The sequence below is a fragment of the Halichoerus grypus genome, chromosome 5 (assembly GCF_964656455.1).
Source record: "Halichoerus grypus chromosome 5, mHalGry1.hap1.1, whole genome shotgun sequence".
NCBI lineage: Eukaryota > Metazoa > Chordata > Mammalia > Carnivora > Phocidae > Halichoerus > Halichoerus grypus.
The window spans coordinates 139084034-139109359 of record NC_135716.1 but is presented as its reverse complement, the minus strand read 5'-3'; the positions used below and the strand labels follow the sequence as shown (position 1 = coordinate 139109359).

General features: G+C 45.8%; 2 long non-coding RNA genes across 3 annotated transcripts in view; both read right to left on the bottom strand.

Moving 5' to 3' along the window:
- Positions 1-241: 241 nt before the first annotated feature.
- LOC144381770 (uncharacterized) lies at positions 242-16173 on the bottom strand. Of its 2 annotated transcripts, none has more exons than XR_013447584.1 (4): positions 15952-16173; positions 10889-11009; positions 7707-7771; positions 242-1823 (listed from the first exon to the last, which is right to left on the bottom strand). It is a non-coding gene; the product is annotated as an uncharacterized LOC144381770 (long non-coding RNA). The 2 variants fall into 2 exon arrangements; XR_013447583.1 differs by lacking the exon at positions 15952-16173 and adding an exon at positions 15121-15899.
- A 4021-nt stretch (positions 16174-20194) lies between these two features.
- LOC118521480 (uncharacterized) overlaps positions 20195-25326 on the bottom strand; it is a 125161-nt gene continuing 120029 nt past the window's right edge. The window contains exons 4-5 of the long non-coding RNA XR_013448153.1: positions 21925-21962; positions 20195-20563 (exon numbers count right to left, since the gene is read on the bottom strand). This is a non-coding gene — a long non-coding RNA (uncharacterized LOC118521480). The remainder of the gene's footprint in view (positions 20564-21924; positions 21963-25326) is intronic.

Here is a 25326-nt window from a genome sequence, read left to right as displayed (position 1 = left end):
GTTTTCTTCTGAGCTCATACAAAAATTAGTAACCTATCAGCACAAATAATTATGATGGTGGTCTCTAATATAAATATAATAGGTAGGGGCGCCTGGGTGGCTCAGTCAGTTAAGCATCTGACTTCAGCTCAGGTCATGATCTCAGGGTCCTGAGATCAAGCCCCACATGGGCTCCCTGCTCAGCAGGGAGTCTGCTTTTCCCTCTCCTTCTGTCCTTACCCCTGCTGCTCATGTTCTCTGTCTCTCTCTGTCTCTCAAATAAATAAAATCTTTAAAAAATAAATAAATAAATATATTATGTATACACATAGACTTAAGTAGATTCATGGATTTTTATTTCAATTATCAAAATAGTTAAAAATGTGTTACAAAATTAAATTCGCATGTAACACTGCAAATAATTTAAATTTAAATAAGTTAGCCCATAAAAACACAGCTTGAAAACCACTGATCAACTCCTAGACTTTCCCAATGGATCATATGCAAGGTAATTTTAGGTGGTACACAAGCCCTTTTTATGTTAATAACTATGTACTTATTTATACATGTATTAAACATTGGCTTTTCCATTTTTTTAATAATATACACTTTATCTTACTCTTAAATGATTTATAAAATTAAGGAAATGGGCTAATTTAAAGAAAAATATTAGGTAACTAGTAACACAGAGGAATATAGAAAAGATTATAACAGTAATAGATAAATGATTGAGGTTTGCCAAATCCTAACGTAATACAACACACTTGTCAGTCCAAGTGGAGAAATGAAGGACCAGAAAGGCATTTTTGGTGGCAGATGAAGACTTGCCCCCACTTATCCTCATTCCCAATCCAAGAAGACTATCTTATTCATGCTATAAGAGCAAAATCTGCACATTCGGCCACCAGGTCTAATGGCTTTGCCATATAACATATGTGACAAACCAACAAGACTTTAAGTCTTAATTGACAAACTAAAGATAAGCCAGGGCCAAATATCTATAATCTCTTAGGGCTCCCTGAGCACATCTGGATATTTTCAGTTGTTCAATATGGAAAATACGACTCCAACAGGCTTAAATTACAAATATAATATGCATATTATACATATAAATATATGTAAATTATAAAATGCTCTTACAAGTAAAAAGTCCAAAGGTAGCACTGTCTTCAGTCATGGCTTGATCCAGAAACACGGAGTCACCCAGTTTCTCCATTTTGCCTTTCTTGGACTCCTAAGGCAGGAATCTTTCTGAGTTACTTCACCATTCATATGGAACAAGAAAGAGTCCCAGCATTCCCAACAACAACAACAAAAAAAAGAGTCACTCTGGATCCATGTAGGTCCTATGGCCCATCCTTAAACCAAAACTTACCCAGTCATATGTCCCGCATCTACAGTGGAACCTGGAACCACTGGTCTCTCTAATGGGGAGTTAGAAGCTGTTGGGATTGGAGACAGGTGAAAATAAAGATTGGTAAGGCCGTCACAAATATTTCTGGTCCTAAAGAAAGAGTAATAATGTCACTGCATAGGGAAGTCTTTAGATTTGATCTGGGAGGGATTCTGGATACTTCCAAGGGTAGGTCATATTCTTCAGAGGTATTCATGAAGTGTTTGTATGCAAGGCGGGAAGAGTGGTGTACCTCCAGTCACCTCGGGTGTTCATGCAGAGCCAACGTCCACAAGGATTTCTGTGTGAATTTCTCCTTGTTTCATGCCACTTTGGGAGTATATTTCCCCACTACATTCCAGCCTGGGCCACTGCCCTCCTTAAGAATTTACTTCCTAGTGGCTTTTTTTAATGGGAGGGTAGTGGTGCAAAGATAATCGCGGAGTGTGATCTGGAAGCCAAAAAGGAAAAACAAAACCATAATTTCCATTTTGAAGTTGAGGTTTGAGGTAGAGGGAAATGAGATGGCTCTGAGAGGCTCAGGGCTGCTTTCCAATGAAGATGTTGGCTCCCCTCCTAGTTTTCCTAGTTTCTAAGTCTTCCCACAAAGTGGGCACTGAAATTCACGACTGCCCCTAAAAAAAGAAACTTACCTAGAAGTAAACCTTCCACAGTTGACGTTTTTATCCATGCAAGTGAGACTGCATTGTAATTGTACTCAAATAGTAGTCGGAAGGATGCAGTTTCCTCCAGCACTAAGCAGCTAGAGAAGGATTTGGGAAAGTATTGGATCTTTTCTGAAGCCTCTTGAAAACGTAACATTGTCAGTGGCTGCCTTTGACTTTTAGAACTGAAAGAATGAGAAATATATTCCACTGAAATGTATTGAGCAGGGCCCATTCCCTTAAATGATTTCATCTAACCCCCACATTAGCCCGTAAGCTATATGTTTACCCCACTTCACAGATAAATAAACAGAGGCTCAAAGAACCGGAATGAATTGTCCCCTACAGATCCAACAGTAGGCTATTGCATGACCTTGAGCCAGCCCCTTCTTTCTCAGAATCCTGGCTCCTCTGTGAAATGAGGCCCGTGGCCTTAGAAATGCCTTCCCAGCTGCCTCCACCCTCTCCAGCCTCAGAGTGTCTGTGTGGAGCCTTCCTCTTCCAGTCTGTGAGGTCCAAATCCTGGGCAGATGTCTCTCACCATATGCTGGGGGTGATTTAACAAGGCCAAATGGGCAGCCCCGTGGTTGGAGGCGCTCTCCATTACATACAGGGGGGTTGCTGCCGCCTGCCCGGCTGTCCCAGCCCCGTCCGGCTCCTTCTGCAACTGCAGATGCCGAGCAGCTGAAGATATTTTTAAAGCTACAGCATCTGGCTCCTTGGCAGCCTCTACCCGCTGGTGGGCCGGGTGTTTTGGAGTTGCCTCTGGGCACTTCACATGGTTTGGCATCTGATCCATTGTCTGAGCTGCCTTTTAGAGCCAAGCTTTTATTGTAGGGTGGGGGTGGGAGTGGGGTGGGGGAGGGGAGGCGGGGGTGGGGAGGTTCCCCTGAAACCAACTTTTGATTATGACCTAGGTCTCCCCTCTCGGTGACATCGGTACGTCTCTGGATCTTTCATGGTGGTTTTTTTTTTCTTTCCTTTAAAAGAAAGTGATGAAAGAAAAAAGAAAGAACATTTCCTCTCTGCCAGAGTGGGTTTGAATAGAAAGCTGAGCAGTAGCTATGCAGCTGCCCAAGTCTTGCCCACCGTGCCCACATTTGGACTAGCTCAGAACACGGCTTTCTTGGCATTCAAACTTCCCTCAGGCTGGACTGTTCCTCAAATGTCTCCCCAGGGAGGTAGGGGATTTCTTTTCTCTTTTTTTTTTTTCCTCCTGTTTTTGCAAAAGATTCTGAAGCTTCCTGTCTACATCCAAATAGCCAATTTAAAAAAGAAAAAAGAAAAAGGAAAAAAAAAAAAGACACTGACACTTAATTCTCCCTGGCAAGCTGTATAGCTGTATTAAGTTTTTTTCTTTTTCTTAGAAAGGTGCATTTGAGGGAACACCAGCTCCCCAGCCTGGAAACTCAGGCTTGGGGACTTGGCCCTGTTTCAGAACACCAGTTTGAAGAGGACTTCGAGTGAGGATTTCAGGCCTTGTGACAAGAAAATTATCTCAGTTGGGGCAACAGGCTCCTGTGTCACGGGGCTGGGCCAGGCACCAGCCTGCCTCTCACCCATCACTTGGCAAGAGCACCGAGTGTGGTCTTTTCTCCGGCTGCAGGCACGGGGAGTCCACAGGCAGTGGCTACCGGGGCGGGGGGTAGGGATGCCCCTGGGCAGGGATGACCACTGGGGGCCCAGCCAGGCTGGCCAGAGAGTTGTTTTTGGTGACCTGCTTTTATTGGGCACGTCTGGCTCCTTGCCTCCTTCTGCTACATCGATATAAGACCCCGGAAATCATTACACCCACCAGAGCCGGGGTCTGCAGCTGATGTGGATAGCCAAGGGGGTGAAGGAGGGAGGGGGGCTGCATCACCTCCACTTATACTCAACAGGAAGATGACAGGATTCTCCTCTGATGACTCATAGGAAGATCCCTAACACTTGCTGAACACGTACGGTTCTAAGTGCTTCACACACGTTAACCTGGTTAATTCTCACCACAACCCCATGAAGTAGCTGCTACTGTCCTCCCTTTACTAACGAGGAACTGAGGACTGAGAGGTAAAGAAGTTTATCCAAGACCCAGCCAATATACGGTAGAACAAGGATTTAGACCCAAATGCTCTAGCTCCCTACCTCCCTCTCTTGACCATAAAATAAAGATTAATGAAAATGAAGGTTGACTTAAATTTTGACTCAACATTGAAGACCAAACTCAACTAGGAGCTGTTGGTTCTTTTCAGTCAGCCTTATTTGGAATGTGAGTGGATTGATGAAGAGTGTTTAAAGTGGAAAAGTATTGGGGCGCCTGGGTGGCTCAGTCGATTAAGTGTCTGCCTTCGGCTCAGGTCATGATCCCAGGGTCCTGGGATCAAGCCCCGCATCGGGCTCCTTGCTCAGTGGGGAGCCTGCTTCTCCCTCTCCCTCTGCCCCTCCTCCCTGCTTATGTTCTATCTCTCTCTCACTCTCTCTCTCTCTCTCTCTCTCTCAAATAAATAAATAAATAAATCTATAAAAAATAAATAAAGTAGAAAAGTATTTATTCAAGATATACAGCCAGGGGCGCCTGGGTGGCTCAGATGGTTAAGCGTCTGCCTTCAGCTCAGGTCATGATCCCAGGGTCCTGGGATCGAGTCCCGCATCGGGCTCTCTGCTCAGTGGGGGAACCTGCTTCTCCCTCTGCCTCTGCCTCTCTCTCTCTCTCTGACTCTCATGAATAAATAAATAAAACATTTAAAAAAAAAAAAAAAGATATACAGCCATTCCTAGCATTTCACAGTTGGTGAAGGCTATCTTCCTCTTCGACCCTGTTAGCCTCAAGCTGACCAGCAGGAAGGAGCTTAATAAAGATGGGAAGTGTTTGAGCAGCAGGAACAGTGCCACCTAGGCTTAGGCATTTCAGAATTTTGAGTGGCTGCTGAAAATCTAATTAAAGCAGAACTGCTTGAATTCATTAATTTATTCAAAATACTTATTGAGTACTTCTCTGCATCAGGCATTGTTCTGAGTACAGCAGATACAATAGGGAAAGGGGGAGAAAGGAGTACTGGGTGAGGAAAGGGTCCAACTTAAAATGGGGTGGTCAGGAAAGTTGAGTCTAAAAAGTTGACATTGGAGTCAGATGCTGAGGGAGGTGAGGGCTAAGCTGTGCAGGTGTCTTGGGGAAGAGGGAACAGCCAGTGTAAAGGCTAAGGTAAAGCCTGCTTAGTACACCCCAGGAACATCAAGGAGGCCATGTGGCTGGAACAGAGTGAATGGGGAGAACATAGTAGGAGATGAGGTCCGAACTGGTAATGGAGGAGGGAGAGATTGTAAACATGATCTGTTTAAATAAGCTTCATTTAAAGAAATATCCCCCCAAAAAATAAAAGAAAGAAACACTCCCAGTGTACCTGAGTAAAGGAACAAAAATATGAGTGATGGCATTCCCCAAGAATCAGGAATGCATTGGGGCACCTGGGAGGCTCAGTCAGTTTAGCGTCTGCCTTCGGCTCAGGTCATGATCTCAGAGTCCTGGGATCGAGCCCCACATCGGGCTCTCTGCTCAGTGGCAAGTCTGCTTCTCCCTCACCCTCTCCCTCCGTGATCTCTCTGGCTCTCACTCTCTCTCAAATAAATAAATAATATCTTTCAAAAAAAAAGAAAAGAATCAGGAACACATAGCCTGAAGGTCACAGGAGAACGCAGTTGGCCCCCACCTTGGCTCAACTTCGTTCTCCAAGCCTTAAGGTGTGTTTTTGTAAAATAAGACTAGACCATAGAAATTGAGTCTTTTACTAAATGGGAAGATAAACTTGGCAACCTCACAGGAATGCCAAAAGCCATGCTCATAAGAAGGAAGCAGATTGAATACCCGAAACAATGATTTGAATCCTGCCCAGAAAAAAATATCCAGAATCCCGCCATTAAATGTCTAGCTCTTTGGATTCTGAAGGCAATAAAGGGTGATGAAGGGGTGCCAAAGGCAAACCCTCCCTATTTCATAATACTGTCAAATATTGGAATATGTATCATTCTCTGTTTACTTTGTTCTCTCAGTTCTAAGGCCTCCTTTCCAGCATCTTGTAACCTCATAGCCTGGGAAATGCCTGTCAAGTATTATACTTGGTTTCCTAAAGTGGTCAGAGCCATTGGGCCCAAAACTCTCACATTCAAAGCTTTTTAGGAGGGTACCATGGGTCTCCTCTATGCTTTATGGTTCCTGTCTTAGGCTAAATGCGCAACAGTCCAACAAACCCAAGAACAGGTACATTTACTGCATTTTACTTTTACATTGGTGGGGAGGTAAGTCCCAGCTGTGTGACTTCTCTGGGCCTCAGCCTTCTTATCCACACAATAAGAATCATAACTCCTGCCTCACAGAGATTTTGTGACATTTAGACTTAAAGTCTATAAAGTCCCCAGCTTGAAGCCAAGCAGAGAAAGGACAGAAATGGCACAATAGTGTCCATGTCCTCTCTGTAAGAGGAAGGTGCTGGCTGAATCATTCATTCAGCAAATAGGTTGTGAACACCTTCTCTGTGGTAGTTGCTACACTAGCACCCATAACTTCAATATTTGATTCTTTGAGGGTAAAAAATGTAAACAATGGAAGTCTGAGGGATTACATGAAGGGTCTCCAAAGGCCTGCCTGTCAGCCTGTCATTACTCATACAAAGGGGAATTTCATGAAATAAGTCAGTCAGAGAAAGACGAATACCATAGGATTTCACTCCTATATGTGGAATTTAAGAAACAAAACAGGAAGGGGCGCCTGGGTGGCTTGGTTGAGCGTCCAACTCTTGGTTTCAGCTCAGGTCATGATCTTGCGGTTGTTGGGTCAAGCCTTGCATCGGGCTCTGTGCTCAGCGCAGAGTCTGCTTGAGATTCTCTCTCCCCCTCTCCCTCTGGCCCTGCTCCCTCTCGCGTGCACTCTCTCTCTAAATAAATGAATAAAATCTTTAGAAAGAAAGAAAAAAAGAAAGAAAGAAGAAAGAAAACAGATGAACATAGGGGAGGGAGAAAAAAGAGAGAGGGAAGCAAATCATAAGAGACTCTTAACTACAGAGAACAAACTAATGGTTGATGGAGGGAAGTAGGAAGGTGGGCAAGATATGGGTTAGATGGGTGATGGGTATTAAGGGGGCCACTTGTTGTGATGAGCACTGGGTGTTATATGTAAGTGATGAATCACTAAATTCTACACCTGAAACCAATTTTACCATATGTGTTAAGTAACTAGAATTTAAATAAAAACTTGAAATTAAAAAAGTAAAAAACGTGAATATCAAGGCCCTCTAGGGCAAGTTTTTGCCTCGTATTTTTTTCTTCCTAGCTTTCATTTATTGCTTTATTGCCATGATTCTAGCAAGTATTTTAAATCAATTATAAAATTATGACATGACTTTATAAAAGCAAAGTCCACAGTATTTCATGTGGATGGCTACTACATGGTAGACAAATACTCATTATTCTTTTAACACTCTCCCTTTAATGCCCAGTAGGCCCCTCCCAGGGGGTGGTCATGAGCTGTGGGGTCTCAGAGCTCATTAAAGGAATACAAAGCATCCACATTATTAGTGTAACTTAACTATTTCTATAACATGGCAAGTATGCAAAATGTTCTCTGATGATTTTTTATAACTTTCTGGTCTCTGCATCAATTTTTTATTTACAACTATATTGTTAGGATAAAATCGTACCATGGGGTAGACTGCTTCCTCATAGCAGCCTGAACTTCATCATAGCAGCTATTCCAATGTTCTCCCTAAGAAGAAAAAAAAAATTATTTTTACTTACTTACTTGTGTATTTGGTATCAGAAGCAATATTTTCCAAAGCATATTGCAAGGAACATCAGTTACCTAAGAGTTACTCAAAAAAAGAGTTTCATGGTCTAGCAAGCCCAACACAGTGAAATAGGGTTTTAGTTTGTGGCATTTCCTAAAATCATAAGACCAATATGTGAAGACATACATGGAGATTACATGGAGAGTAATCCTAAAAGCACTCATGCGTGTTTGATTTCCAACAATCCCTATAAATTTGTTTGGTAGGAGTCAAAGTCATTCCCCCGTACCTGGTGGAAAACTCAGACAATTCTATGACTTTTCTGACAACTCAGACAATAACTCAACTTTGAGATGCCAATATATCAGTCAGTACTTCAATCTACTGGGTCGGCTGTAGCAGGTGGGTGGCATGCCTCCACACAATGGGTGCCCCTGGTTTGGTCTCTCTCCCTCCGTCTCCTCCCTGAGCTTGCTTATCCTGACTTCTGGCCCCTCAGTGGTTGGAGCACAGGGCTGGGGAATCGGGGCAGAGGGAATGTGTAGGAAAGTTCCTCCTTGATAGGTACCTTCATAAGACAGCTTTGAGATCTCTGGGCCTGCCAGGTGTTGAGAGATGCCTTACTTTGTCATGGGCACGGTTGTGGGGTTTCAGAGGATCCTCTGCTAGGCCCCCAGCTATCTCTCCCTCTATCTGACCCTTAGCACCTACAGCCACTTATGCACATCACTGATGTCCTCACTTTGAGGGCCTTCTCCATTGCAGGCTGCCCTTTGGAGTGGGAGCCTTCTTAAAGGACCCTGCAGGAAACAGATGGAAAACTCCAGTGGAGTCACTGAAGGGAGTTTAATGAAGGGACTATTCATCATGACGCAGGGCAGGAGAGGGCGAGTCTAACAAGAGACCAGAAGTGACCTGAAACTGGCAAGAGCAGAGTATGTTACCATCCCTAAGCCTAAAGGGACATGTGAAGGGAAACCTATAGGAGATGACCACCTCATTGTGGTCTTCCATAGCACGTCTTGCTAGCCTACCCCCCAGCCGGGAAGCAGCCCAGAGAATGATACCCCAACCTCTCTCCTCACATACTCTCATTTCCCCTGGTGCCACCTATGGGGCAAACCCAACCAGAAGTCAGAGGGCAAGGAGAGGTCAGCCTCCTAGGGCACAAAGCACAGGACAGAAGGCTGGATTTAGAAGGGCAAACAGTGTATCCACGCATGACCTCAAGAAGATATTCTTAATACAGGCTCCACCGAGACTGGCCCTCACCTGACTTTCACTTCTTCTTTGTCTGCATTCTCTCTTCATCTGCCCACTCCAGATGTTCCAGACATCTCTCCATTGCCATAACCATACGCTTGTTCCTTCCACCTGGAATGCTCTTTTTCCACTCTTTACATAGTGAAAGCTTTTTCACTCTTTACAATTCATTTTAAGCATCACTCGGGGAATTTTCCATAAAATTTTTGTAATTTAAGTGAAAAAAAAAAAAACCTGTACTTCTTTTATACATTACTTTGTGCATTTGAGATTCATTAATTATTTTCAATGACAGTCATTTCTCTCTTCTCCTCTGGACACAAGCTCCTTGAGGGCAGGGGTTTGGTCTAGGGAAAAGGGCTACTTTTTCCTGGAATCTCACACATAGCAGGAGCTCAGGAATAGTTCAACAAGGGATTGGCTTCCCCTGTTGGGGCCTCAGTTTCCTTAGCTAGAAGACGAAGGACTTAATGCAGCTGAGGACATGAAAGGCCCCTTTGAGCTCTCAAATTCTCTGAAATGTAAATACTATTCCCCCAGGTGAGACCCTCTTGACTTCTCTGTCAAGAAACTTCTCCCAAGTTTATACATTAACCAGAGAATACAGTAGGGGGAGAAGGTTAGGAAATCTCAGATTACTTACGAGAGGCAAAAAAAATCACATTACAGTCGATGTATACAGTTTCACAAGGAAATGAGCAATCTCTTCTTTGATGGAATATGTGAAAGCTAAACTGGAAGGAATAATTAGATTAAATGGTGATGTAAACTGGAAAGGAAGCCTTACTTCCTGCACTGCTCCAAATGTCTTACAGGAGTCAGCAGGACCCACCAGCTCAGTAATTAAGAGTGTTCTAACTGTCTCCACTTAACTATGTGCAAGTGATTGAAAACGGGAGTTTCATTGGGCCCCTGGCACCAGAACATTTTGGTGAAATGAGCTTTGTTCTCAGTTACGAGGGATAAAATAAAAAACAGGATTCATGGTGAATGGGTGTTGTAATGGCTTCTTTTCACCCCACACAGGCCAGAGTTCTGCTAGTGCATGCCCAGGAGCCTTGTAACCCCATAGAGTGCATAGCCAAGGGGTGCCCGAGTGTGAAGCTGGAATGCAAAACTCTGACTTAAGAGTCAGCAAAGTTCTATCAAGAGCTTGCTCTTCCACTGATAAGGTGTGCAATCTTTGGAAAGCCAAAGCCTGAACTATCTGATGCACACAGGGGCATGGTGACATTTCTTATAGACAGAGAAAGTTTCTGATATACAGAGGAAACCCCATAAAATAATGAACAGGAGCATCTGGGTGGCTCAGTTGGTTAAGCATCCAACTCTTGGTTTCAGCTCAGGTCATGATCTCAGGGTTGTGAGATTGAGCCCCGAGTCAGAGGGAGATTCTCTCTCTCCCTCTTCCTCTGTTCCCCCACCCCTCTGCTCATGTGCTCTCTCTTCTCTCTGTCTCTCTCTCTCTCAAAATAATAATAATAATAATAATAATAATAATAATAATAAATAATAATAATATAATGAACAAAATTCAGCTTTGGAGCCAGGCAAACTTGCATTCTAACCTAGGAATGGCCATTTACAATGTGGGTGACCTTAGGCAAGCTACTTGTCCTCTCTGAGCCTCAGTTGCCTTATATAAAAGCTTGAATATAATAAGACCCATAACACAAGCCTGCTTGAACAGTGACTTAGTAGGTTCTATATAACATGGTAGCAATAACAAAGCTCCAGTAAGTGGACAGGTCAGCCCCTCTCATATCCAAGAAGCCAGTCTTTTATTTTATTCATTCATTCATTTATTTGGCAAATATCTGCAGAGTACCTACCATGTGCGTGAGTGATCCAGATTATATGGTAGTTAACAAGGCAGCCATGGTCCCTGCCCTCATGAGCCTTGCAGACTAGGTGAGGTAGGAGAGCACAGACTTCAAATAAACAGACAAGTCTCTGAAAGAAAATGCATAGTCCTATGAAAGCAGTTAATGCAGGGGTGCCTGGGTGGCTCAGGTGGTTAAGCATCCGACTCTTGGTTTCAGCTCAGGTCATGATCTCAGGGTTGTGAGATGGAGTCCCAGGTCGGGCTCTGCACTGGGCATGGAGTCTGCTTGAGATTCTCTCTCTCCCTCTCCCTCCGCCCCTCCCTCTGCCCCTGAGAGAGAGGGGGTGGGTAGGGGCAGAGGGAGAGGGAGAGAGAGAATCTCCCTCTCTCTAAAAAAAAAAAGAAGAAGAAAGCAATTAATGCTGAGTGTTATTTAGATGACAGAGCTCAAGGAAGATTGCTCCGAGGCAGTGACATTTAAGCTGAGAATTAGAGAATAAGTTGGTATTATACAGGTGAAGTGTGGGCAAAATCTCGCTCCAGACTGTGAGAACAGTGTGTGAAGCCTTGGAGGTGGAGAGGTGGGAATGAGGCCAGGACAGCTACCGTTTTGTTAACAAGGGGAAGAAAGGTACAGCTCAGGCTGGAAAGGTGAGCAGAGACCAGCTCAAGTGGGTTGAATCCTACATGCAGAAGAATACCACCCGCCCCCCCATACTCCTTGTGTGGGGCAGAGTCCCTGCCTGGGTCCCTGGCTCCATGATGACCAAGGCAACCTGGAAGAGCAGAGCAGACCTGGTCTGGATGGAAGAAGACCTGGGTCCTAATCTCACATTTGTCACCTAATCTTTGTAAAGTTTGTCTTCAGCACACAGCTTCATTTCTGGAGGCCTCAGTTTTCCACTCCTCAAACAAGATGTATTTGGGCAAAATCATCCAGCCTAAAGTTCTCAGATTCTCAATTTCTTGCTAACTTTCTTGGGTGTCATGGACATTGGGACTGTCACTTCTAGAAACAAAGGGAAGGGAACATGGGCTCTGTTCCGTCCTGCCCCCACTGCCATCCCTGGAAAGTCTCGGGAGAGGTGCTTAAGAAGAAGGAGGAAGCACCAGGGCCCCACAGAGGATGTACTGTCAGTAAGGTTAAAGCCATCAGGGCCAAAAGACCGTTCCGTGGCTCCTGCCAGCCTTTGGGGAGGAAAGAGAAGCATCTTGCTCCCCAGGAGCAGGGCCTGCAATGTGATCCCCCAGAGGCGGAGCCACTCTGAGGACACCTGGAACAAAGGGGCCCTTAGATTTTCCGGTTGAGCCTGCTTAGGTCTGTAATCAGTTTAGCTTCCAGTCTACCAGTCCTTAGATTAGTCAAACCTCTAGTGATTTTGGCTGGGTGGGCACAGGCTAAGTCAGGTGGAAAGTTAAGACAATTACCCAGATGATTCAAATCTTGCAAAAGGAGAAAAAGTACTGAATTCAGGGCCTGGCAAAGCTTGGCTTCCTGTAAGCATCAGCCTTACCAGATCACTGCCCAGCCCTCCATGTCACTAGGCTGGGTGGTTGTATTCATCCAAGGAACCCTTACAGAAAATCAGAATCTGAAACAAATGAATACTATGCCCCCAGCAAGGCTCATGGAGAGTTAGAGTGTGCTCACCCTATGCTAAACCCTGGAGCAAGAGTTGTGATTAGCCTCTATTGCTGAGAATCAGAAAATTATAACCCAGTTAGGCAAATAAGACCAAGTGGTAAGTAGGAATTAGTAAACTGTAAAATAGTCAACCGAAGTATTATATGACTCTAATTGCTATGGGGTTTAGAGAAAGAAGCTGCCAGCAGGGCTCAGGTCGAGGAGGATGATTTGCAGAGGTAGCTGAGTGTAAAGAAGGAGAAACTTCCCAGCACAAATGAAGGAAGAGGATAATCCCAACTGTGAGTTAGATAAACAAAGCAAGGAGGTGAGAAAGAATATAGAGAATCTAGGGGCAAAAAAGCAAGGAGCCACTCTGAGAAAGTGCTGAAATTTTTAAAATGCAAAATTTAATCCAATTTGAGGTTCCCAGGCAATAGTGTGATTTTGACGAAGGTACTCTGTTATGGGTCGAGTTCTGTTGCCTAGAAAGATCTGTTGAAGTCCCAACCCCCAGTACCTGTGAATGTGACTTTATATGGAAATAGGGCCTTTGCAGATGTTAAATCAAGTTAAGATGAAGTCACTGGGGTCGGCCCTAATTCAATATGATCGAAGTCCTTATAAGAAGAGACACACCTGTGAAGACAGAGGCTGAGATTGGAGTAGGGCCTTGCAAGCAAGGAATGCCAACAATAGGACCAGAAGCTAGGAAGAATCAAAGTAGGATTCTCACCTACAGGTTGCAGAGTGAGTGTAGCCCTGCCAATACCTTGATTCCAGAACTGTGAGACAATAAATTTTTATTCTTTTAAGCCATCTAGTTTGCAGTACTTGTTACAGCAGCCCCAAGATACTTATACATCTTCACGGACTTGGTTTGGTCTCAGTGAAGGTGCAACCATCCGTCGCACGGACCATGTGAAGGGATGGGACACAGGCACCTAGCAAAGTGCGCCGCGCTCCTCAGCAGGAATTCCATTGCCAGAAAAGGGACTGTAGTCCCACACCCTGGGAGGACATGGGCTAGAAAGGAGCTAGCAGCTGACAAGAGAAAGACTGGAGACAGTTTGGTTTGTGGGAAAAGGCATGAGTTTTAGAATGCAAGACTCTGCCTCCTCCAGTCTGTGAAACCTTGGACAAGTTCCCCCTCTGGGCCTCCATCTCCTCAGCTAGAAAAAGGAGATGATAATTGAAGGTAGTTCATAGAGGCAAGTGATTTTTAAAGAAATAGTACACACACATAGAGCCTGCCCCCCACACACACACCTTCCTGGTCCCAGGCCTTACCTGGGAGACCTCCCAAATGCTCACACTTCAACCCACAGCTGTGCCTTTGTCCCTACAAAATACATAGGTTTCAGCCTCAACCCATACACCTCCAGACATCTCCCCTTACCCAAATATTCCTCAGCCTCTGGGCCCACTCTTGTCCCCTTGACCAGTCTAGCCGAATGACGCTTGCCTCCTCTGAAACCTATAACACGTAAGAGCCTTTGCCACTGTGACACACTAAAAATCAACTTGCCTTTTTCCAGTATGCTCTGCCTTCCACCCCAGGTTACTACCCTCACCAAAAGCCAAAGAAAGGAATTCAGCCCCCTCCAATGCTCACTCGAAGCCAGACCTTTACATTCCTTATCATTTAATTTAATTTAATTTCACTTAATTCCATCCTCATGATACCTCTCTGATGTGGCTCTCACCTCTTCGTCTCCTCCTGGGAGAACGGCACTGGCCACATAAGTAGGTGCTCAATAAAAGCTGTTCTACTATGCTAATACATTCAGTTTGCTTGGGCCAGTGTGAGAGCAGGGCCAAAGAAAAGGAAGAGGACCTTTTGTGTCTCCAGAAAACTGTTCACTGCTGCAGCCAGCCAAAAGGGAAGGTGGTTCTCCTTTTGAAACTGGCTTGGGAGCCCAGAATTTCCACCTGAGCCTCTGCCTTGACCTGAGTCTACTTTCAGCACTGTTGACCCCTGCCAAGCTAACCGTCAAGAGAATAATCTTGTTACTGGTAACCTCTTCCCAACACAGCCTCACCGCAGGACAGCCTATTAGGCCGTCGGGCCTTATTAGTGCTCGTGGCAGCGCGGTCGAGTGTAACTGGATCCCTAGCCTTGTGCTAAACGCTCCATCTGGAGCTACTCTCTCGGAGCACTGATGAGGGCTGCTCCCTCCACATCCTTAAAGGTCTTCTGAAGAATGGCTCAGGTTTCTGAAACCCACTGGAAGTGAAGATAGCGCCCACAGCGCAGGGGTTCTGACTCCAACATTGAAGAACCAAGAGAATAATGTCAGAGACCTGCTCTTCCCAGTTTCGTTCCTGATATGGGCACTTGGAGAGAAAATATATGAATGCTCTGTCTTCTGATAGATTTACTCAACAAATATTTATTGAACAGCAACTATATGGCAGGCATCGTTCTGGTACCGGGGTTATATCAGTATGAAAACAGAAAACAATCTCTGCCTTGTGAAGCTTGTGTTCTAGCAGGAAGAGTTCTAAAAGAAGTTTGATTATGGAAAAGGAAAGGACAGAGAATGTATATTAGTTTGCCAGGGCTGAACTACCACAAATCCAGTGGGTTAGACGACAAGAATGTACTGTCTCACCTGGAGGCTGGGAGTCTGAGATCCAGGTGTTAGCAGGATTGGTTCCTTTGGAGGGCCCTCAGGGAAGGGTCTGTTCCAGGCCTCTGTCCTTGGCTTGTAGATGGCTGTCTTCTCTCTGTGTGTCTTCACACTGTCTTCTTTCTGTGTGTATCTCTATGTTTACTTCTTATGTTTTCCCTTTGTGTAAGGACACCTGTCATATTGGGTTAGGGCCCATCCTAATGACCTCACTTGAACTTGGTTATCTCTGTAAAGATCCTACCTCCAAATAAGGTCACATTCTGAGGTACTGGGGGTTAGGACTTCAACATATGAATTTGGGGGAGGCAAGTAAATTCAATCCATAACAATGCTAAAATAACGTTCTAACTTAGTTAGGATAACTAAGTTGTGTAACTAACATTATAACTTAAAAATAAGTGCTCTGGAAAAATGAAGCAGGTGAGGAAGATAGGAGTGCCAGGGTATGAGGGAGCATTATTAAACAGGGCAGTCAGGAAAGAACATTCTGGGCAGAAGGAAAAGCTAGAGCAAAGGCCCTATGGCAGGGGCAGGACTGGAATGTTCTAGAAAAGCAGAGCGATGAATGTGGCTGGAGCCCAGCAGATCAAAGGGAGAAGAGTAGAAGACGAGGTCGGATAAGAGAGTGAGGAGGGGGCAGATCACGTACTTAAGCCACAGCTTCAGTGGAAGGGTTTGGAGAGACACATGCTCTGGGTTTGCAGTACTGCAAAGAATTGTTCTCCTGTAAGTTTTGGTGTTGGGGGAAAGAAATTGATCTTCTGGGTAACATTTCCTGTCTGCAGTTTGTACAGTGAGTGCTTGCCTCACCTTCCACTCCACTGACTCCGTGGCCCTAGACCGTGGGCTCAGGGCGCCGGTACAGGATTCTTATGAGGCTGCGTCTTCCCACGTCCACAGACCCATTTCCTCAGACTTCTCGGCTCGTGAGCGTCACAGGCCTTCTGCTGCACATACCAAATTGGCCTCAGTGGACCAAAATGTGCTAACGTTCCCCATCATCCAATGGTGCAAAGAGGAGGGAGCAAGCACCAGAAATAATAAACACTTCAAAAATTGCCTTCCTAGGAAACAGAAGCCTATAAAAGCTTTGCTAACTATACAATAAAAGGTGGAAATGGTTACGCTCCCAGACATGGCCAAGTGGGGTGTCATTAGAGGGAGCTGCGTTTGCTTCTGAGAGCCGTCACCCAAATCCAGGCTGAGTCTGGGAATGCCCTCACTTCTTTCTCCTGGCTGACCCCAGTGACTTGGACCCCAAAGGGGAGCTGTTTATCTTAAGAATTGCTAATATTGACTGAGGGCCTGCCATGTACCAGGCACCTTGTAAACATCTGCTCCTTCAATCTTCTCAGATATTACTATAGATATCACTATTCCCATTTTACAGATGCAGAAACTGAGCCTCTGAGTGGTTATTTTTGCCAAAGATCACACGAGAAAGTCAAAGAACGGTGGAGCTAGGGCTTGAAGCCTGTTTTTTTTCCCCCCAACACATCTTGCTATGGTCCAGAAACCCTATTTGGAGAGCAAAAGTCTCTACTTGAAACTTTCTCTCACTTAGCATGCATGTGAAAAGTTTCCTTGTATGTTTCTCCTCTCTCTGACTAAAAAGCTTATCTCACTACGAAGTCCCAATTTTCAAATACTAAAATAGTACCCTACTCTTCAGTGCCCATCTCCAGTATTACTCCTTTGTGAAGCCTTTACCCATAGTCCCTCTCCCCCAGCAAAACCTGGATATATTCTCTCTATACTTTGAAACACTAGTAAAATAAACATGAGTATCAGAGTCAAATGGACCTGGGGCCATAGCTGAACTTTGTGACATTGAACAAGTTATTTGCGTCCCCTGAACATCATCTTCTCACGAATACAATGGGGATTAAAATTCCTACCTCAGAAGGTTTTCATAAGGATTAAAAGAAATAACGTCCAGCGAGTAGGTAGCCACTAGTAGTTGCTCAATGAATGTAAGCACTTTCTCCTGCTCTCTTAGAACCCTCAGAACTTTCCACATTATAGAATCACTATTTATGGCTTGCCTTCTAAGGTACAGGATCTCACTTATTTTTTAGGTCTCACTGGTACTCATGTTTATGGAATGGGTTTAAGTTGCAAGTTACTAACCCTTCCTGGAAGGAAGGAAGGAAGGAAGGAAGGAAGGAAGGAAGGAAGGAAGGAGGGAGGGAGGAAGGGAGGGAGGGAGGGAGGGAGGGAGGGAGGGAGGGAAGGAAGGAAGGAAGGAAGGCAGGAAGAAAGGAAGGCAGACAGGAAGGAAGGAAAGGAGGGAGGGAGGGGAAGAAAGGAGGGAGGGAATCCCATGAAAGCAATGGGAGGAAGGAAGAGAAGCCCACAGAGGGAGGCTCACACGGCCAAGGAGTCACAAGGGCAAACTGAGCTGTTTTCCAGAGTTGTCAGGATCTAGCCCTATCAGGGGCTGTATCCGTTGTTATCCACATACATCATGCACACAACATGTGCACTTTTTAATAGCTAGTAAGTGATAAAAATGGAAAATCTAGGCAAAGCATTCCTCATGTGTTAAACCCAGACTGAAGTGAAGAGTAACTCTGTAAGTATCAGGAAGTTCCATTTTGCTCCTTACTCACACTTCACCCGGGAAGCCCCAGATAGACAGTCATGGCGGCACAAGAGGCCAGCATCAGGTCCCTCTTTCTCCCCTTGGTGACGGAAAACCTAGTCTCAGGCGAGAACTGCAGAGCTTTGCTTGCCCTCAATCCGATGACAGCAAGCGAAGGAGAAGAAATGGAGCCCTCTGCCCCCACTACTTCTAAGTCAATTAGAACATGCTGATTTCCCTAACAGGATTATCTCTGTCCTTCCCCAGAGCCTTTTCCATTAATGAAGTGATCAATGATGTCTCCGTCACTCACACATCAGTCTCCCTCGTAATACAGAAATCATTTAGTAACCCAAACAACCAAATACAGAGTTAAAAATTCTTACTTTTAAAGCCACCTCTATGGCCATTTTGCTCCCTCCAAAAAAGTGTTTTAACGCTAATGAAAATACCTCTTTTTCTGTGTGGCATTATTCCAGTATTTTATTACTAGGCTCCGGGGTGGGGCATTATGGTTTATTTCTAGCAACACGGGGCAGAAAAAGAGAGGGAATAGAGTTCATGGGGTGACAAAGAGTGTTCCCCAACCCCTACCCCAGCCCATCAGAAACTTGGAAATAATGGATGAAATAAACTAGATAATCCATAATTCATGGAGAAAATTTAATCATATGTAAGCAGAAATGGAGACATGTATCTATAAAAGTATTAGTAGAGGATATTGGAAATCCCCCAAAGCCTTCACTCCAGAGTGATCTTCCTAAACCACAAATAGGATTACTTCGCCACCTGCTTAAAACTTTTCAAATAGCTTCCTCTTGTTATGAGGACAAAGTCCTAACTCCTTAACTGGGCTAGGAGACCTTGCAGTTTTTCACCCCTGCTCACTTTCCTAGCCTCACCCTAGTACCCTCCTAATCTTGTCTCCACTGTGCCCCACACACACACCCACACATGCGTCCATGCACACACACAGACGCACAAACACACACACATGCACACGCATTCACAAACACACACAAACGCATGTGCACGCTTCCCCCTACTCCTATTGATCTTTCAGGCCTCAGAGCAGACATCACTTCTTCCAGGAAGCCCTCTAGAAATGTAAATGAGGGGCTCTTGGGTGGCTCAGTCATAAAGCATCTGCCTTCAGCTCGGGTCATGGTCCCAGGGTCCTGGGATCAAGCCCCGCCTCGGGCTCCCTGCTCCGCGGGAGGCCTGCTTCTCCCTCTCCCACTCCCCCTGCTTGTGTCCCTCTCTCGCTGTCTCTCTCTCTCTGTCAAAAAATAAATTAAAAAATTAAAAAAAAAAAAAAGAAATGTAAATGAGATGCTTTTCCTATGACTCCCCAGTGGCACCTCATACTTCACCATCTTAACCCTTCTACACGGTTTTGTAATTGCTTTTTTACCTGTCTAGCTCCCCTAACTAGATTACGGGATGAGTGCTGTATGTATAATGTCTACCACTGCAGCCCTGGGATCCAGGACAGGGCCTAGCTCACTAAATACTTGTCAAATTAAACTTAATTGAAGAGACTGAATTTAATATGACCTGGAAAATCTTAGGCAGGCCTAGCACGTAGTAGGTGCACAGTAAACATCTGTCATATTGAATTGAATTAAACTGAATATGACTTGGATCATCTCAGAGAGGCAAAACAGATTAATTGCATTTCAGGAAGCCAGTAGACAGTTAATAGAATCAAATAGTATCGCCATAGGTGATCGAGGATGGTGTTCACCCAAGGACAGAGGTCATAGTAGAATAGGAAAACAACATGTTTAGGGGGAAGAACTGGTTGTTTTTACCTAGCCCCGCTCAAGAGAAGAAAGTCTGTGAAGAAAGTCTGTGAACCAAGCCCCGACTCCAACTGGCCACCAGACAGGCTGCTCAGCTGGGGCAGTGGACTCATCAGGCCTCATCATCCCTCACGATGCCTGGCCTCCTTTTCTCAGATTCACTCTTCAGCCAGCATCCCATAAACCTGCCCTGCGGATTTCCCACAGGGAGACCGTGGACTGACGCCGGCATTCTTTTTTCCTTTTGGCAGCTCCGTGTCTCATCGCAAAGGACTGAGTTGGCCCTGGTCAGGCCCTGCCCTCTTGGAAGCCAGGCCAGTGGGGATCCGTCCTGACCACGGCTCCGTTCTGAGCCTAGGAACAAATTTACAGAAGTGCCCTGGCTGAGCAGTCAGTGGTGCCCCGCCCACCCCCTCCCCAGAAGACCCTGCTGTCTCATTTCTTCTAGATGCAATGGGAAGCAAACCTAGGAGCAGCATACCTCGGTGAACACGGGATACGCTGGGGCAATCCAGCAGTAAAGGCACCGCCGAACTTGGCAATGGCAGGCGGGCAGACACTCAGGCGAGTCACACGGGGCTGGAGATAGTCTTCGGTGGTGGGATCCTGGCAGCTGGACGGGTGTTTCAGGCAGACTCAAGTTGTACGGAGGGGCACAAGTCAGCATTAGGCAGGCCTGGGAGCAAGACTCCATTCGCGGGCAGATGGAGTAAGGAGCCCGGGACAAGGGTAACCAGATTCTCATCCTGGCTCCCTTTTGTTGAGCACGGACCATGTTCCAAGCAATGTCGTCAGTGTCTTTATAAACATTATCTAATCAACTCTCCCAACAACCCCGTGATCCAGGTACCGACAACACCCCGATTTACGATGAAGAAACCACTCTGGATGTAACTGCCGATATTTGGCTATTGCTCACCTACCAAAAAACAATGGCAGCTCTCTGTGGCTCCATCCAATAGTGACTGTCTCCATGAGCACTGGCCCAGGAGTCTCCTCAGGATGAACACGTTAGTGGAAGTGAACAGACAGGCTGGAAGTGAACCAGAGGAGGGGTCAGGATGACACCGCCAGCTAGGACTTGAGGGAATGATGGCCTCAGTGTGGACAAGTTCCAAAAATACTGTTGTCGAGCCCCCCGCAAGTGATCGCGGGGTCTCTGGCCAAGGGGTCTGGTCCCACAGATAAGCCCGCTGATGTTTACCAGTCAAGGCACAAGCGAAGTCACAGACTGAGCAGCCCCCTCTCCCAATACCCAGAGGCCCAGACAGCCGTTCACGTCTCTGTCAGCCCTTGCCGAGCCTCTTTCTGTGAACAGAAATCAGATCACATGTTGCCTGAAGTCAGATATGTGACCAGACTCAGTGCACTGTGCAAGATTTCACCAATGATGAAAATAACTTTCTCCTGCTGCATTTAACATCTGGTGTCACAGATTTTTGCTGAGAGCCATAAAATCACTAACTTGCAGAGAAAACCTCATTGTTGAAAAATACATTTATGGAGGGGTGGGCGGCAGCCAGAGCCCAGCTCTGCTCTGAGGCTGCCTCAGTGTTCGTGGTGGCCCTTGGTCTCCTCGGCGGACGATGACTCTCACAAGGCCTCAGGAGCAAAGGGGGGCAGTAACGACAGACCCAGGCTGGTGACTCGGTCACTGACTAGCTGAGGTACCTTGGACTGGTTCCTTAACCTCTCTGATCTTCCATTTCCTTGTCTACAAAAAAAAAAAGGATAAAAATAACCACCTGCCAGGGTGACTCTGTAGGCAATGAGATAACATATGTGACAGTCCCTGGCACAAGAGTAAATGCTAGCTTCTTTCTCCTTTCTCTTCCTTTTCTTTTTTTGCTCTCTGACATTTCCTTTCAGACCCAAGTCTGCTTGCACACTGTGGCATTTGTCAAAGACTTGTACATATAACAAGCTTGGCCCAAGCTGCAGCTCACTGGGACCCCCTGCTCTGCTCGGGTTGGAGGCACCGATGTTCTAGTCCGTCTCTCCCAGTGAAATGGAAGTTCTCTGGGGAAGGGGACTGTGTCCATTCCCCCAGAACCTGGCACGCAGTCGGGTGCTCGGGCACGTACTAAATAGAGGAGTGAACAGTGTGACATCAAGAAGCAGCAGGAAGGGGGGCACCTGGGTGGCGCAGTCAGTTAAGCATCTGCCTTCGGCTCAGGTCATGATCCCGGGGTCCTGGGATCGAGCCCCGGGTCGGGCTCCCTGCTCCGCGGGAGGCCTGCTGCCCCCTCTGCCTGCCGCTCCCCCTGCTCATGCGCTCACTCTCTTGCTCTCTCTGACAAATAAATAAATAAATAAAATCTTTGAAAAAAAGCAGCAGCAGCTGCAGGCAGGGAGGAGGTGGTACCACGGTGCGTGGCGACAACCGGCACTTACCTAGCATGCTCCTGCTCCATCCAGGTCCGGGGTGAGGCCTGGAAATATAGGGATTAAGTGATAAATGGGTGAGCCTCAATTTCCCTGATAAGTGGGGGCTAGCATGGGAGGGCTTGCTCCTTGTAACTGTAATCGTGGACTAGGGCACCTGCCTCTTGCCAGGCCGGCCACATTTGAGACCTCCTCTCCCCTGTTTGTCCTTCTCCTGGCTGCCCTCAACATTCACATTAAATCTACTTTCCCTTGCGTCTACTTGTTGCTGTGGGTAGAGCATGCAGAGGAAGCAACAAGATGTGATTGACCCTGCCCTGCCCACAGCATGGCCTTGACCTCTGAAGCCACCCCAGTTGGTAGAAGTTTTTGCTCAGAGCATGTTCCATCTCCCATGTCTGTCTCTCTCTGTCTCTGTCTCTGTCTCCCTGCACCCCCCCCAACCGCCACCTCAGTGTGTGTGTGTTTCTATTTCTGAGTGTGTGTGCACTGTCTCTCATACACTCTTGTGTTTCTGTCCCTCTCCATTTCTCTGTCTCGCCGTCTTCCCATGACCTGTGTCTCTGTGTGTGGGTGTCTCTCTCTCTTTCTGTCTCTCTCAGCCTGTCTCTGCCCTCCTTCCCCCTCTGCCTGCCCCTCCACCTGCCCTCCCAGCCTGCCCCTACCTGAGCCCCTCCCCCAGATGCCTGGGGGGGGAGGGGTCCACACACAGCCCAGCCACTCTGTGCATATTTTTAACTCTCACTTATTATCTCCACCGCCCGCCATTTTTGGCTGCAGGCCACAGCAAACAGAATGTGAGAAAGCAAAAACTAATGAGCTTCTTCAAGAGAGGATAGGGAGCTTCTGTTATTTCATTTAGTCCTCAGAGTTTAACTTCTGGCACTTCCGTCACATCTCCAAATGGTAAGTGAAGGTTGTTACTTTTCAATTTGGTTGGGCTGTGTAGCACATTTCATCAATTAAAATGCACCCTCAGTGCAAAATCACAACAGGGCCGGCAGGAAGGGTGCTAGTGTGTGAGGGATTGTTTTTTTTCAAAGTTACTTTTGTTCCGTGTAGTTACAATCTGTTCAAGGCACCCTTTTGCTCCAAACACCACCACCGTGCACCTGAGAGCAACGTGTGTGCAAATCTGAGGCAGGGCAGCACTCTGACTGGCCAAGGACCCTGCAGGCCCTGGACAGCCTGGACCCAGGGTGAACCCGGGGCTCTGGATTTAGCTCTGGATCTGCTAAATGGCCTCCCAACCTATGGAGTGACCTGGGCAGGTCATTCAACCTGTCTGTACCCTGTTCCTGACGCAGCCATCCCTCACCCATATGCCCCAGAAGGAATTCTCCAACTGGAAAGATCTTCAGAAGGGGAAATGAATGAGTGGAATAATAGGCTTCCCCGACCTCCCTGATATTTGTTCATCCAACAGATACTTATTTACTGTACATATAACAGTAAATCCTCAGTATTCGGAAATGTGAGATTTGAAGACTTCAACTTTCTCTCCATCCTTCCCTGCCAAATTGGGGTTGATGAATTTGAGTCACCACAAAAGTGTATCCCCTCAACCTTCTATTCTTCCTATAAAATTTACATGGAGCGAGAACTACGGATGCACCTTTTAAAAAATTATTGCTGTTTCCTGATTATAAGAATAATACCTTTATTATAACAAAAAAAAAATGTTTATCACAGATCAAAAGAAAGAACAAAATGTAAATCAGTCACAATCCTTCCTCCCAAAGAGCACCACTATTTTCAAAGGAATGTCATTTTTAATGTCAACAGAAAGCAGCAAGCCCACTAAAAGAGAGCTGAACCCTGGAGAGAAAACCTAAATTTCAGTCATTGTATGACTGAGCACCCATCTTACACCAGATGCCATTATGGATTTACAAAATTAGCAAGGTAGTGTCTTGCCTTTCCGGGGCTTGGGAAGCACACACTTACTGGTAATTTTTACCCACATGTTTTAAACTCAGATCTAAAGTCTCTAAACCAAGAACATAAGTTAGGAATGGGCTCCATATCTGATTTTCAGCGAGGGTTTTTTTTTTTTTTAAGATTTTTTTATTGTTATGTTAATCCCCATACATTACATCATTAGTTTTAGATGTAGTGTTCCATGATTCATTGTTTGTGCATAACACCCAGTGCTCCATGCAGTACGTGCCCTCCTCAGTACCCATCACCAGGCTAACCCATCCTCCCACCCCCCTCCCCTCTAGAACCCTCAGTTTGTTTTTCAGAGTCCATCGTCTCTCATGGTTCGTCTACCCCTCCGGTTTCCCCCCCTTCATTCTTCCCCTCCTGCTATCTTCTTCTTCTTCTTTTTTTTTTTCTTAACATATATTGCATTATTTGTTTCAGAGGTACAGATCTGAGATTCAACAGTCTTGCACAATTCAGTGAGGGTTTTTTACTCATTCTAAAGTTCTGTCCCCCATTTTACTTTTCCCACTGTTAGTACTTCCCCATCCCCCATAGTTCACCCCTTTGCACTTGGATTCTTTTCCCCATGTTTCCCTTTCGGAAATTGTGAACACTTGGCAGCCTTAGCCTTGTGCAATGTCTAAGAGATTAGCCCTAATGTCTCGGGCAGGCTATGAACGACAGAACAGAGAAGGGTGCACAATGAGCAATATTACACTTTTACAAAGCTCCTGCAGATGGGCTGCTCGTAAATGCTCTGAACTGGGCAGGACACGAAGAACATCCCAGGTCTGTTCCCAAAGTGTGGTGCTCAAAAACTAGTGTCCCTTGCAATGTTGGAAGACAGGGAAGGTGGTGGTCAAATAGATTTGAGAAATGCTTCTGGCCCCATCCCAGTAACAAAGCACATTAACCCATCAAAGGCTCTGAGAAATCCCCTGAACTCGCTTTAACCCGGCAATTCCCAAACATCTGACCATGGGCGTTGGAAACACTCAGGAACATCCTATAAAGCTCATGTGGGGACATAAATGGCAGTTATTGTTGTTGTAGAAGTTATTCATATTAATATTATGTTAATGTACCAAAAAGGAACATTGGATCTGGTGTTATTGACAACATCCTTCTCTTACCACTGCCAGAGTCATTGCTATTATACAAGGTCATCACTGATCTGGCCTCTGCCCAGTTCACTAGCCTCAGCTCCCACCCATCCCACACTTCAGTCTTCCCAGATTGCTTGAAATGCCCCCAAACACACATGTGCTTCTAATTGCTCCCTCGCTGCAATCCTCGGCTAACTTACCTACACAGTTGGCTCCTACCCATTTTCTAAGGTTCAAATTTCCTCCCCTGTGGAGCTGTCTCTGAACCCTCCGGGAGCAGGACACCCTTCCTTGTTTTTTCCTGGCATTCTGTTTATACTTCATCCACTGAGTAAGAGGGTTTGCTTCCATTCCTATCTTCTCTGCCAGGCTGGGA